Below are 15096 nucleotides of genomic sequence, written 5' to 3' on the forward strand. Positions count from 1 at the left end.
AGCATAAAGCGCACTCCCATCAGGAAAATAACTTGCAGCAAACCAGATTCAGCGTGTTCCATGCTTTAATAAGTAGCCCAACGCGTTTCAGATATTGTGTATCCTTGATCACGGGCAAGCGGCACTGAAAGAAATACAAGCGTGACTTAGGGGCTATCCATAAATACCCACAAAATAATTCATTAAGCTCAGGTGAGTGCAAGCTTATCCATAGTGCATGTTGGGATATATAGTACAATACTGCTTTCATCACATTTACTTGTGTCGCTCAATTCAAAGTTCATATTAGCGTTACCATGATAAGTTCCATAGTCTCCACGCTGTACTGATAAGCCAAATACCGCATCCCAATGTTCTGCCAGGCTTCCCCAGTGAGAAGCCTCAGACCCGCCATTCCAGCAAGGCGGTGGTGCGCTTTCAAGACTGGACACGCCGTGCATATATCAAGTTTCACATTTGCCCAAAGCATAAAGCGCACTCCCATCACGAATATAACTTGCAGCAAACCAGATTCAGCGTGTTCCATGTTTTAATAAGTAGCCCAACGCGTTTCAGATATTGTGTATCCTTGATCACGGGCAAGCGGCACTGAAAGAAATACAAGCGTGACTTAGGGGCTATCCATAAATACCCACAAAATAATTCATTAAGCTCAGGTGAGTGCAAGCTTATCCATAGTGCATGTTGGGATATATAGTACAATACTGCTTTCATCACATTTACTTGTGTCACTCAATTCAAAGTTCATATTAGCGTTACCATGATAAGTTCCATAGTCTCCACGCTGTACTGATAAGCCAAATACCGCATCCCAATGTTCTGCCAGGCTTCCCCAGTGAGAAGCCTCAGACCCGCCATTCCAGCAAGGCGGTGGTGTGCTTTCACGGCTGGACATGCCGTGCATATATCAAGTTTCACATTTGCACAAAGCATAAAGCGCACTCCCATCAGGAAAATAACTTGCAGCAAACCAGATTCAGTGTGTTCCATGCTTTAATAAGTAGCCCAACGCGTTTCAGATATTGTGTATCCTTGATCATGGGCAAGCGGCACTGAAAGAAATACAAGCGTGACTTAGGGGCTATCCATAAATACCCACAAAATAATTCATTAAGCTCAGGTGAGTGCATACTTATCCATAGTGCATGTTGGGATATATAGTACAATACTGCTCTAATCACATTTACTTGTGTCGCTCAATTCAAAGTTCATATTAGCGTTACCATGATAAGTTCCATAGTCTCCACGCTGTACTGATAAGCCAAATACCGCATTCCAATGTTCTGCAAGGCTTCCCCAGTGAGAAGCCTCAGACCCGCCATTCCAGCAAGGCGGTGGTGCGCTTTCACGGCTGGACACGCCGTGCATATATCAAGTTTCACATTTGCCCAAAGCATAAAGCGCACTCCCATCAGGAAAATAACTTGCAGCAAACCAGATTCAGCGTGTTCCATGCCTTAATAAGTAGCCCAACGCGTTTCAGATATTGTGTATCCTTGATCACGGGCAAGCGGCACTGAAAGAAATACAAGCGTGACTTAGGGGCTATCCATAAATACCCACAAAATAATTCATTAAGCTCAGTTGAGTGCATGCGTATCCATAGTGCATGTTGGGATATATAGTACAATACTGCTTTCATCACATTTACTTGTGTCGCTCAATTCAAAGTTCATATTAGCTTTACCATGATAAGTTCCATAGTCTCCACGCTGTACTGATAAGCCTAATACCGCATCCCAATGTTCTGCCAGGCTTCCCCAGTGAGAAGCCTCAGACCCGCCATTCCAGCAAGGCGGTGGTGCGCTTTCACGGCTGGACACGCCGTGCATATATCAAGTTTCACATTTGCCCAAAGCATAAAGCGCACTCCCATCAGGAATATAACTTGCAGCAAACCAGATTCAGCGTGTTCCATGCTTTAATAAGTAGCCCAACGCGTTTCAGATATTGTGTATCCTTGATCACGGGCAAGCGGCACTGAAAGAAATACAAGCGTGACTTAGGGGCTATCCATAAATACCCACAAAATAATTCATTAAGCTCAGGTGAGTGCAAGCTTATCCATAGTGCATGTTGGGATATATAGTACAATACTGCTTTCATCACATTTACTTGTGTCGCTCAATTCAAAGTTCATATTAGCGTTACCATGATAAGTTCCATAGTCTCCACGCTGTACTGATAAGCCAAATACCACATCCCAATGTTCTGCCAGGCTTCCCCAGTGAGAAGCCTCAGACCCGCCATTCCAGCAAGGCGGTGGTGTGCTTTCACGGCTGGACATGCCGTGCATATATGAAGTTTCACATTTGCCCAAAGCATAAAGCGCACTCCCATCAGGAAAATAACTTGCAGCAAACCAGATTCAGCGTGTTCCATGCTTTAATAAGTAGCCCAACGCGTTTCAGATATTGTGTATCCTTGATCACGGGCAAGCGGCACTGAAAGAAATACAAGCGTGACTTAGGGGCTATCCATAAATACCCACAAAATAATTCATTAAGCTCAGGTGAGTGCATGCTTATCCATAGTGCATGTTGGGATATATAGTACAATACTGCTCTCATCACATTTACTTGCGTCGCTCAATTCAAAGTTCATATTAGCGTTACCATGATAAGTTCCATAGTCTCCACGCTGTACTGATAAGCCAAATACCGCATCCCAATGTTCTGCCAGGCTTCCCCAGTGAGAAGCCTCAGACCCGCCATTCCAGCAAGGCGGTGGTGCGCTTTCACGGCTGGACACGCCGTGCATATATCAAGTTTCACATTTGCCCAAAGCATAAAGCGCACTCCCATCAGGAAAATAACTTGCAGCAAACCAGATTCAGCGTGTTCCATGCTTTAATAAGTAGCCAAACGCGTTTCAGATATTGTGTATCCTTGATCACGGGCAAGCGGCACTGAAAGACCTACAAGCGTGACTTAGGGGCTATCCATAAATACCCACAAAATAATTCATTAAGCTCATTTGAGTGCATGCTTATCCATAGTGCATGTTGGGATATATAGTACAATACTGCTTTCATCACATTTACTTGTGTCGCTCAATTCAAAGTTCATATTAGCTTTACTATGATAAGTTCCATAGTCTCCACGCTGTACTGATAAGCCAAATACCGCATCCCAATGTTCTGCCAGGCTTCCCCAGTGAGAAGCCTCAGACCCTCCATTCCAGCAAGGCGGTGGTGCGCTTTCACGGCTGGACACGCCGTGCATATATCAAGTTTCACATTTGCCCAAAGCATAAAGCGCACTCCCATCAGGAAAATAACTTGCAGCAAACCAGATTCAGCGTGTTCCATGCTTTAATAAGTAGCCCAACGCGTTTCAGATATTGTGTATCCTTGATCACGGGCAAGCGGCACTGAAAGAAATACAAGCGTGACTTAGGGGCTATCCATAAATACCCACAAAATAATTCATTAAGCTCAGTTGAGTGCATGCTTATCCATAGTGCATGTTGGGATATATAGTACAATACTGCTTTCATCACATTTACTTGTGTCGCTCAATTCAAAGTTCATATTAGCTTTACTATGATAAGTTCCATAGTCTCCACACTGTGCTGATAAGCCAAATACCGCATCCCAATGTTCTGCCAGGCTTCCCCAGTGAGAAGCCTCAGACCCGCCATTCCAGCAAGGCGGTGGTGCGCTTTCACGGCTGGACACGCCGTGCATATATCAAGTTTCACATTTGCCCAAAGCATAAAGCGCACTCCCATCAGGAAAATAACTTGCAGCAAACCAGATTCAGCGTGTTCCATGCTTTAATAAGTAGCCCAACGCGTTTCAGAGATTGTGTATCCTTGATCACGGGCAAGCGGCACTGAAAGAAATACAAGCGTGACTTAGGGGCTATCCATAAATACCCACAAAATAATTCATTAAGCTCAGGTGAGTGCAAGCTTATCCATAGTGCATGTTGGGATATATAGTACAATACTGCTTTCATCACATTTACTTGTGTCACTCAATTCAAAGTTCATATTAGCGTTACCATGATAAGTTCCATAGTCTCCACGCTGTACTGATAAGCCAAATACCGCATCCCAATGTTCTGCCAGGCTTCCCCAGTGAGAAGCCTCAGACCCGCCATTCCAGCAAGGCGGTGGTGTGCTTTCACGGCTGGACATGCCGTGCATATATCAAGTTTCACATTTGCACAAAGCATAAAGCGCACTCCCATCAGGAAAATAACTTGCAGCAAACCAGATTCAGTGTGTTCCATGCTTTAATAAGTAGCCCAACGCGTTTCAGATATTGTGTATCCTTGATCATGGGCAAGCGGCACTGAAAGAAATACAAGCGTGACTTAGGGGCTATCCATAAATACCCACAAAATAATTCATTAAGCTCAGGTGAGTGCATGCTTATCCATAGTGCATGTTGGGATATATAGTACAATACTGCTCTAATCACATTTACTTGTGTCGCTCAATTCAAAGTTCATATTAGCGTTACCATGATAAGTTCCATAGTCTCCACGCTGTACTGATAAGCCAAATACCGCATCCCAATGTTCTGCAAGGCTTCCCCAGTGAGAAGCCTCAGACCCGCCATTCCAGCAAGGCGGTGGTGCGCTTTCACGGCTGGACACGCCGTGCATATATCAAGTTTCACATTTGCCCAAAGCATAAAGCGCACTCCCATCAGGAAAATAACTTGCAGCAAACCAGATTCAGCGTGTTCCATGCCTTAATAAGTAGCCCAACGCGTTTCAGATATTGTGTATCCTTGATCACGGGCAAGCGGCACTGAAAGAAATACAAGCGTGACTTAGGGGCTATCCATAAATACCCACAAAATAATTCATTAAGCTCAGTTGAGTGCATGCGTATCCATAGTGCATGTTGGGATATATAGTACAATACTGCTTTCATCACATTTACTTGTGTCGCTCAATTCAAAGTTCATATTAGCTTTACCATGATAAGTTCCATAGTCTCCACGCTGTACTGATAAGCCTAATACCGCATCCCAATGTTCTGCCAGGCTTCCCCAGTGAGAAGCCTCAGACCCGCCATTCCAGCAAGGCGGTGGTGCGCTTTCACGGCTGGACACGCCGTGCATATATCAAGTTTCACATTTGCCCAAAGCATAAAGCGCACTCCCATCAGGAATATAACTTGCAGCAAACCAGATTCAGCGTGTTCCATGCTTTAATAAGTAGCCCAACGCGTTTCAGATATTGTGTATCCTTGATCACGGGCAAGCGGCACTGAAAGAAATACAAGCGTGACTTAGGGGCTATCCATAAATACCCACAAAATAATTCATTAAGCTCAGGTGAGTGCAAGCTTATCCATAGTGCATGTTGGGATATATAGTACAATACTGCTTTCATCACATTTACTTGTGTCGCTCAATTCAAAGTTCATATTAGCGTTACCATGATAAGTTCCATAGTCTCCACGCTGTACTGATAAGCCAAATACCACATCCCAATGTTCTGCCAGGCTTCCCCAGTGAGAAGCCTCAGACCCGCCATTCCAGCAAGGCGGTGGTGTGCTTTCACGGCTGGACATGCCGTGCATATATGAAGTTTCACATTTGCCCAAAGCATAAAGCGCACTCCCATCAGGAAAATAACTTGCAGCAAACCAGATTCAGCGTGTTCCATGCTTTAATAAGTAGCCCAACGCGTTTCAGATATTGTGTATCCTTGATCACGGGCAAGCGGCACTGAAAGAAATACAAGCGTGACTTAGGGGCTATCCATAAATACCCACAAAATAATTCATTAAGCTCAGGTGAGTGCATGCTTATCCATAGTGCATGTTGGGATATATAGTACAATACTGCTCTCATCACATTTACTTGCGTCGCTCAATTCAAAGTTCATATTAGCGTTACCATGATAAGTTCCATAGTCTCCACGCTGTACTGATAAGCCAAATACCGCATCCCAATGTTCTGCCAGGCTTCCCCAGTGAGAAGCCTCAGACCCGCCATTCCAGCAAGGCGGTGGTGCGCTTTCACGGCTGGACACGCCGTGCATATATCAAGTTTCACATTTGCCCAAAGCATAAAGCGCACTCCCATCAGGAAAATAACTTGCAGCAAACCAGATTCAGCGTGTTCCATGCTTTAATAAGTAGCCAAACGCGTTTCAGATATTGTGTATCCTTGATCACGGGCAAGCGGCACTGAAAGACCTACAAGCGTGACTTAGGGGCTATCCATAAATACCCACAAAATAATTCATTAAGCTCATTTGAGTGCATGCTTATCCATAGTGCATGTTGGGATATATAGTACAATACTGCTTTCATCACATTTACTTGTGTCGCTCAATTCAAAGTTCATATTAGCTTTACTATGATAAGTTCCATAGTCTCCACGCTGTACTGATAAGCCAAATACCGCATCCCAATGTTCTGCCAGGCTTCCCCAGTGAGAAGCCTCAGACCCTCCATTCCAGCAAGGCGGTGGTGCGCTTTCACGGCTGGACACGCCGTGCATATATCAAGTTTCACATTTGCCCAAAGCATAAAGCGCACTCCCATCAGGAAAATAACTTGCAGCAAACCAGATTCAGCGTGTTCCATGCTTTAATAAGTAGCCCAACGCGTTTCAGATATTGTGTATCCTTGATCACGGGCAAGCGGCACTGAAAGAAATACAAGCGTGACTTAGGGGCTATCCATAAATACCCACAAAATAATTCATTAAGCTCAGTTGAGTGCATGCTTATCCATAGTGCATGTTGGGATATATAGTACAATACTGCTTTCATCACATTTACTTGTGTCGCTCAATTCAAAGTTCATATTAGCTTTACTATGATAAGTTCCATAGTCTCCACACTGTGCTGATAAGCCAAATACCGCATCCCAATGTTCTGCCAGGCTTCCCCAGTGAGAAGCCTCAGACCCGCCATTCCAGCAAGGCGGTGGTGCGCTTTCACGGCTGGACACGCCGTGCATATATCAAGTTTCACATTTGCCCAAAGCATAAAGCGCACTCCCATCAGGAAAATAACTTGCAGCAAACCAGATTCAGCGTGTTCCATGCTTTAATAAGTAGCCCAACGCGTTTCAGAGATTGTGTATCCTTGATCACGGGCAAGCGGCACTGAAAGAAATACAAGCGTGACTTAGGGGCTATCCATAAATACCCACAAAATAATTCATTAAGCTCAGGTGAGTGCAAGCTTATCCATAGTGCATGTTGGGATATATAGTACAATACTGCTTTCATCACATTTACTTGTGTCGCTCAATTCAAAGTTCATATTAGCGTTACCATGATAAGTTCCATAGTCTCCACGCTGTACTGATAAGCCAAATACCGCATCCCAATGTTCTGCCAGGCTTCCCCAGTGAGAAGCCTCAGACCCGCCATTCCAGCAAGGCGGTGGTGCGCTTTCACGGCTGGACACGCCGTGCATATATCAAGTTTCACATTTGCCCAAAGCATAAAGCGCACTCCCATCAGGAAAATAACTTGCAGCAAACCAGATTCAGCGTGTTCCATGCTTTAATAAGTAGCCAAACGCGTTTCAGATATTGTGTATCCTTGATCACGGGCAAGCGGCACTGAAAGACCTACAAGCGTGACTTAGGGGCTATCCATAAATACCCACAAAATAATTCATTAAGCTCAGTTGAGTGCATGCTTATCCATAGTGCATGTTGGGATATATAGTACAATACTGCTTTCATCACATTTACTTGTGTCGCTCAATTCAAAGTTCATATTAGCTTTACTATGATAAGTTCCATAGTCTCCACGCTGTACTGATAAGCCAAATACCGCATCCCAATGTTCTGCCAGGCTTCCCCAGTGAGAAGCCTCAGACCCGCCATTCCAGCAAGGCGGTGGTGCGCTTTCACGGCTGGACACGCCGTGCATATATCAAGTTTCACATTTGCCCAAAGCATAAAGCGCACTCCCATCAGGAAAATAACTTGCAGCAAACCAGATTCAGCGTGTTCCATGCTTTAATAAGTAGCCCAACGCGTTTCAGATATTGTGTATCCTTGATCACGGGCAAGCGGCACTGAAAGAAATACAAGCGTGACTTAGGGGCTATCCATAAATACCCACAAAATAATTCATTAAGCTCAGTTGAGTGCATGCTTATCCATAGTGCATGTTGGGATATATAGTACAATACTGCTTTCATCACATTTACTTGTGTCGCTCAATTCAAAGTTCATATTAGCTTTACTATGATAAGTTCCATAGTCTCCACACTGTGCTGATAAGCCAAATACCGCATCCCAATGTTCTGCCAGGCTTCCCCAGTGAGAAGCCTCAGACCCGCCATTCCAGCAAGGCGGTGGTGCGCTTTCACGGCTGGACACGCCGTGCATATATCAAGTTTCACATTTGCCCAAAGCATAAAGCGCACTCCCATCAGGAAAATAACTTGCAGCAAACCAGATTCAGCGTGTTCCATGCTTTAATAAGTAGCCCAACGCGTTTCAGAGATTGTGTATCCTTGATCACGGGCAAGCGGCACTGAAAGAAATACAAGCGTGACTTAGGGGCTATCCATAAATACCCACAAAATAATTCATTAAGCTCAGGTGAGTGCAAGCTTATCCATAGTGCATGTTGGGATATATAGTACAATACTGCTTTCATCACATTTACTTGTGTCGCTCAATTCAAAGTTCATATTAGCGTTACCATGATAAGTTCCATAGTCTCCACGCTGTACTGATAAGCCAAATACCGCATCCCAATGTTCTGCCAGGCTTCCCCAGTGAGAAGCCTCAGACCCGCCATTCCAGCAAGGCGGTGGTGTGCTTTCACGGCTGGACATGCCGTGCATATATGAAGTTTCACATTTGCCCAAAGCATAAAGCGCACTCCCATCAGGAAAATAACTTGCAGCAAACCAGATTCAGCGTGTTCCATGCTTTAATAAGTAGCCCAACGCGTTTCAGATATTGTGTATCCTTGATCACGGGCAAGCGGCACTGAAAGAAATACAAGCGTGACTTAGGGGTTATCCATAAATACCCACAAAATAATTCATTAAGCTCAGGTGAGTGCATGCTTATCCATAGTGCATGTTGGGATATATAGTACAATACTGCTCTCATCACATTTACTTGCGTCGCTCAATTCAAAGTTCATATTAGCGTTACCATGATAAGTTCCATAGTCTCCACGCTGTACTGATAAGCCAAATACCGCATCCCAATGTTCTGCCAGGCTTCCCCAGTGAGAAGCCTCAGACCCGCCATTCCAGCAAGGCGGTGGTGCGCTTTCACGGCTGGACACGCCGTGCATATATCAAGTTTCACATTTGCCCAAAGCATAAAGCGCACTCCCATCAGGAAGATAACTTGCAGCAAACCAGATTCAGCGTGTTCCATGCTTTAATAAGTGGCCAAACGCGTTTCAGATATTGTGTATCCTTGATAACGGGCAAGCTGCACTGAAAAAAATACAAGCGTGACTTAGGGGCTATCCATAAATACCCACAAAATAATTCATTAAGCTCAGTTGAGTGCATGCTTATCCATAGTGCATGTTGGGATATATAGTACAATACTGCTTTCATCACATTTACTTGTGTCGCTCAATTCAAAGTTCATATTAGCTTTACCATGATAAGTTCCATAGTCTCCACGCTGTACTGATGAGCCAAATACCGCATCCCAATGTTCTGCCAGGCTTCCCCAGTGAGAAGCCTCAGACCCGCCATTCCAGCAAGGCGGTGGTGCGCTTTCACGGCTGGACACGCCGTGCATATATCAAGTTTCACATTTGCCCAAAGCATAAAGCGCACTCCCATCAGGAAAATAACTTGCAGCAAACCAGATTCAGCGTGTTCCATGCTTTAATAAGTAGCCCAACGCGTTTCAGATATTGTGTATCCTTGATCACGGGCAAGCGGCACTGAAAGAAATACAAGCGTGACTTAGGGGCTATCCATAAATACCCACAAAATAATTCATTAAGCTCAGGTGAGTGCAAGCTTATCCATAGTGCATGTTGGGATATATAGTACAATACTGCTTTCATCACATTTACTTGTGTCGCTCAATTCAAAGTTCATATTAGCGTTACCATGATAAGTTCCATAGTCTCCACGCTGTACTGATAAGCCAAATACCGCATCCCAATGTTCTGCCAGGCTTCCCCAGTGAGAAGCCTCAGACCCGCCATTCCAGCAAGGCGGTGGTGCGCTTTCAAGACTGGACACGCCGTGCATATATCAAGTTTCACATTTGCCCAAAGCATAAAGCGCACTCCCATCACGAATATAACTTGCAGCAAACCAGATTCAGCGTGTTCCATGTTTTAATAAGTAGCCCAACGCGTTTCAGATATTGTGTATCCTTGATCACGGGCAAGCGGCACTGAAAGAAATACAAGCGTGACTTAGGGGCTATCCATAAATACCCACAAAATAATTCATTAAGCTCAGGTGAGTGCAAGCTTATCCATAGTGCATGTTGGGATATATAGTACAATACTGCTTTCATCACATTTACTTGTGTCACTCAATTCAAAGTTCATATTAGCGTTACCATGATAAGTTCCATAGTCTCCACGCTGTACTGATAAGCCAAATACCGCATCCCAATGTTCTGCCAGGCTTCCCCAGTGAGAAGCCTCAGACCCGCCATTCCAGCAAGGCGGTGGTGTGCTTTCACGGCTGGACATGCCGTGCATATATCAAGTTTCACATTTGCACAAAGCATAAAGCGCACTCCCATCAGGAAAATAACTTGCAGCAAACCAGATTCAGTGTGTTCCATGCTTTAATAGGTAGCCCAACGCGTTTCAGATATTGTGTATCCTTGATCATGGGCAAGCGGCACTGAAAGAAATACAAGCGTGACTTAGGGGCTATCCATAAATACCCACAAAATAATTCATTAAGCTCAGGTGAGTGCATACTTATCCATAGTGCATGTTGGGATATATAGTACAATACTGCTCTAATCACATTTACTTGTGTCGCTCAATTCAAAGTTCATATTAGCGTTACCATGATAAGTTCCATAGTCTCCACGCTGTACTGATAAGCCAAATACCGCATTCCAATGTTCTGCAAGGCTTCCCCAGTGAGAAGCCTCAGACCCGCCATTCCAGCAAGGCGGTGGTGCGCTTTCACGGCTGGACACGCCGTGCATATATCAAGTTTCACATTTGCCCAAAGCATAAAGCGCACTCCCATCAGGAAAATAACTTGCAGCAAACCAGATTCAGCGTGTTCCATGCCTTAATAAGTAGCCCAACGCGTTTCAGATATTGTGTATCCTTGATCACGGGCAAGCGGCACTGAAAGAAATACAAGCGTGACTTAGGGGCTATCCATAAATACCCACAAAATAATTCATTAAGCTCAGTTGAGTGCATGCGTATCCATAGTGCATGTTGGGATATATAGTACAATACTGCTTTCATCACATTTACTTGTGTCGCTCAATTCAAAGTTCATATTAGCTTTACCATGATAAGTTCCATAGTCTCCACGCTGTACTGATAAGCCTAATACCGCATCCCAATGTTCTGCCAGGCTTCCCCAGTGAGAAGCCTCAGACCCGCCATTCCAGCAAGGCGGTGGTGCGCTTTCACGGCTGGACACGCCGTGCATATATCAAGTTTCACATTTGCCCAAAGCATAAAGCGCACTCCCATCAGGAATATAACTTGCAGCAAACCAGATTCAGCGTGTTCCATGCTTTAATAAGTAGCCCAACGCGTTTCAGATATTGTGTATCCTTGATCACGGGCAAGCGGCACTGAAAGAAATACAAGCGTGACTTAGGGGCTATCCATAAATACCCACAAAATAATTCATTAAGCTCAGGTGAGTGCAAGCTTATCCATAGTGCATGTTGGGATATATAGTACAATACTGCTTTCATCACATTTACTTGTGTCGCTCAATTCAAAGTTCATATTAGCGTTACCATGATAAGTTCCATAGTCTCCACGCTGTACTGATAAGCCAAATACCACATCCCAATGTTCTGCCAGGCTTCCCCAGTGAGAAGCCTCAGACCCGCCATTCCAGCAAGGCGGTGGTGTGCTTTCACGGCTGGACATGCCGTGCATATATGAAGTTTCACATTTGCCCAAAGCATAAAGCGCACTCCCATCAGGAAAATAACTTGCAGCAAACCAGATTCAGCGTGTTCCATGCTTTAATAAGTAGCCCAACGCGTTTCAGATATTGTGTATCCTTGATCACGGGCAAGCGGCACTGAAAGAAATACAAGCGTGACTTAGGGGCTATCCATAAATACCCACAAAATAATTCATTAAGCTCAGGTGAGTGCATGCTTATCCATAGTGCATGTTGGGATATATAGTACAATACTGCTCTCATCACATTTACTTGCGTCGCTCAATTCAAAGTTCATATTAGCGTTACCATGATAAGTTCCATAGTCTCCACGCTGTACTGATAAGCCAAATACCGCATCCCAATGTTCTGCCAGGCTTCCCCAGTGAGAAGCCTCAGACCCGCCATTCCAGCAAGGCGGTGGTGCGCTTTCACGGCTGGACACGCCGTGCATATATCAAGTTTCACATTTGCCCAAAGCATAAAGCGCACTCCCATCAGGAAAATAACTTGCAGCAAACCAGATTCAGCGTGTTCCATGCTTTAATAAGTAGCCAAACGCGTTTCAGATATTGTGTATCCTTGATCACGGGCAAGCGGCACTGAAAGACCTACAAGCGTGACTTAGGGGCTATCCATAAATACCCACAAAATAATTCATTAAGCTCATTTGAGTGCATGCTTATCCATAGTGCATGTTGGGATATATAGTACAATACTGCTTTCATCACATTTACTTGTGTCGCTCAATTCAAAGTTCATATTAGCTTTACTATGATAAGTTCCATAGTCTCCACGCTGTACTGATAAGCCAAATACCGCATCCCAATGTTCTGCCAGGCTTCCCCAGTGAGAAGCCTCAGACCCTCCATTCCAGCAAGGCGGTGGTGCGCTTTCACGGCTGGACACGCCGTGCATATATCAAGTTTCACATTTGCCCAAAGCATAAAGCGCACTCCCATCAGGAAAATAACTTGCAGCAAACCAGATTCAGCGTGTTCCATGCTTTAATAAGTAGCCCAACGCGTTTCAGATATTGTGTATCCTTGATCACGGGCAAGCGGCACTGAAAGAAATACAAGCGTGACTTAGGGGCTATCCATAAATACCCACAAAATAATTCATTAAGCTCAGTTGAGTGCATGCTTATCCATAGTGCATGTTGGGATATATAGTACAATACTGCTTTCATCACATTTACTTGTGTCGCTCAATTCAAAGTTCATATTAGCTTTACTATGATAAGTTCCATAGTCTCCACACTGTGCTGATAAGCCAAATACCGCATCCCAATGTTCTGCCAGGCTTCCCCAGTGAGAAGCCTCAGACCCGCCATTCCAGCAAGGCGGTGGTGCGCTTTCACGGCTGGACACGCCGTGCATATATCAAGTTTCACATTTGCCCAAAGCATAAAGCGCACTCCCATCAGGAAAATAACTTGCAGCAAACCAGATTCAGCGTGTTCCATGCTTTAATAAGTAGCCCAACGCGTTTCAGAGATTGTGTATCCTTGATCACGGGCAAGCGGCACTGAAAGAAATACAAGCGTGACTTAGGGGCTATCCATAAATACCCACAAAATAATTCATTAAGCTCAGGTGAGTGCAAGCTTATCCATAGTGCATGTTGGGATATATAGTACAATACTGCTTTCATCACATTTACTTGTGTCGCTCAATTCAAAGTTCATATTAGCGTTACCATGATAAGTTCCATAGTCTCCACGCTGTACTGATAAGCCAAATACCGCATCCCAATGTTCTGCCAGGCTTCCCCAGTGAGAAGCCTCAGACCCGCCATTCCAGCAAGGCGGTGGTGCGCTTTCACGGCTGGACACGCCGTGCATATATCAAGTTTCACATTTGCCCAAAGCATAAAGCGCACTCCCATCAGGAAAATAACTTGCAGCAAACCAGATTCAGCGTGTTCCATGCTTTAATAAGTAGCCAAACGCGTTTCAGATATTGTGTATCCTTGATCACGGGCAAGCGGCACTGAAAGACCTACAAGCGTGACTTAGGGGCTATCCATAAATACCCACAAAATAATTCATTAAGCTCAGTTGAGTGCATGCTTATCCATAGTGCATGTTGGGATATATAGTACAATACTGCTTTCATCACATTTACTTGTGTCGCTCAATTCAAAGTTCATATTAGCTTTACTATGATAAGTTCCATAGTCTCCACGCTGTACTGATAAGCCAAATACCGCATCCCAATGTTCTGCCAGGCTTCCCCAGTGAGAAGCCTCAGACCCGCCATTCCAGCAAGGCGGTGGTGCGCTTTCACGGCTGGACACGCCGTGCATATATCAAGTTTCACATTTGCCCAAAGCATAAAGCGCACTCCCATCAGGAAAATAACTTGCAGCAAACCAGATTCAGCGTGTTCCATGCTTTAATAAGTAGCCCAACGCGTTTCAGATATTGTGTATCCTTGATCACGGGCAAGCGGCACTGAAAGAAATACAAGCGTGACTTAGGGGCTATCCATAAATACCCACAAAATAATTCATTAAGCTCAGTTGAGTGCATGCTTATCCATAGTGCATGTTGGGATATATAGTACAATACTGCTTTCATCACATTTACTTGTGTCGCTCAATTCAAAGTTCATATTAGCTTTACTATGATAAGTTCCATAGTCTCCACACTGTGCTGATAAGCCAAATACCGCATCCCAATGTTCTGCCAGGCTTCCCCAGTGAGAAGCCTCAGACCCGCCATTCCAGCAAGGCGGTGGTGCGCTTTCACGGCTGGACACGCCGTGCATATATCAAGTTTCACATTTGCCCAAAGCATAAAGCGCACTCCCATCAGGAAAATAACTTGCAGCAAACCAGATTCAGCGTGTTCCATGCTTTAATAAGTAGCCCAACGCGTTTCAGAGATTGTGTATCCTTGATCACGGGCAAGCGGCACTGAAAGAAATACAAGCGTGACTTAGGGGCTATCCATAAATACCCACAAAATAATTCATTAAGCTCAGGTGAGTGCAAGCTTATCCATAGTGCATGTTGGGATATATAGTACAATACTGCTTTC

The sequence above is a fragment of the Triturus cristatus genome, chromosome 3_1 (assembly GCF_964204655.1).
Source record: "Triturus cristatus chromosome 3_1, aTriCri1.1, whole genome shotgun sequence".
Classification (NCBI taxonomy): Eukaryota; Metazoa; Chordata; class Amphibia; order Caudata; family Salamandridae; genus Triturus; species Triturus cristatus.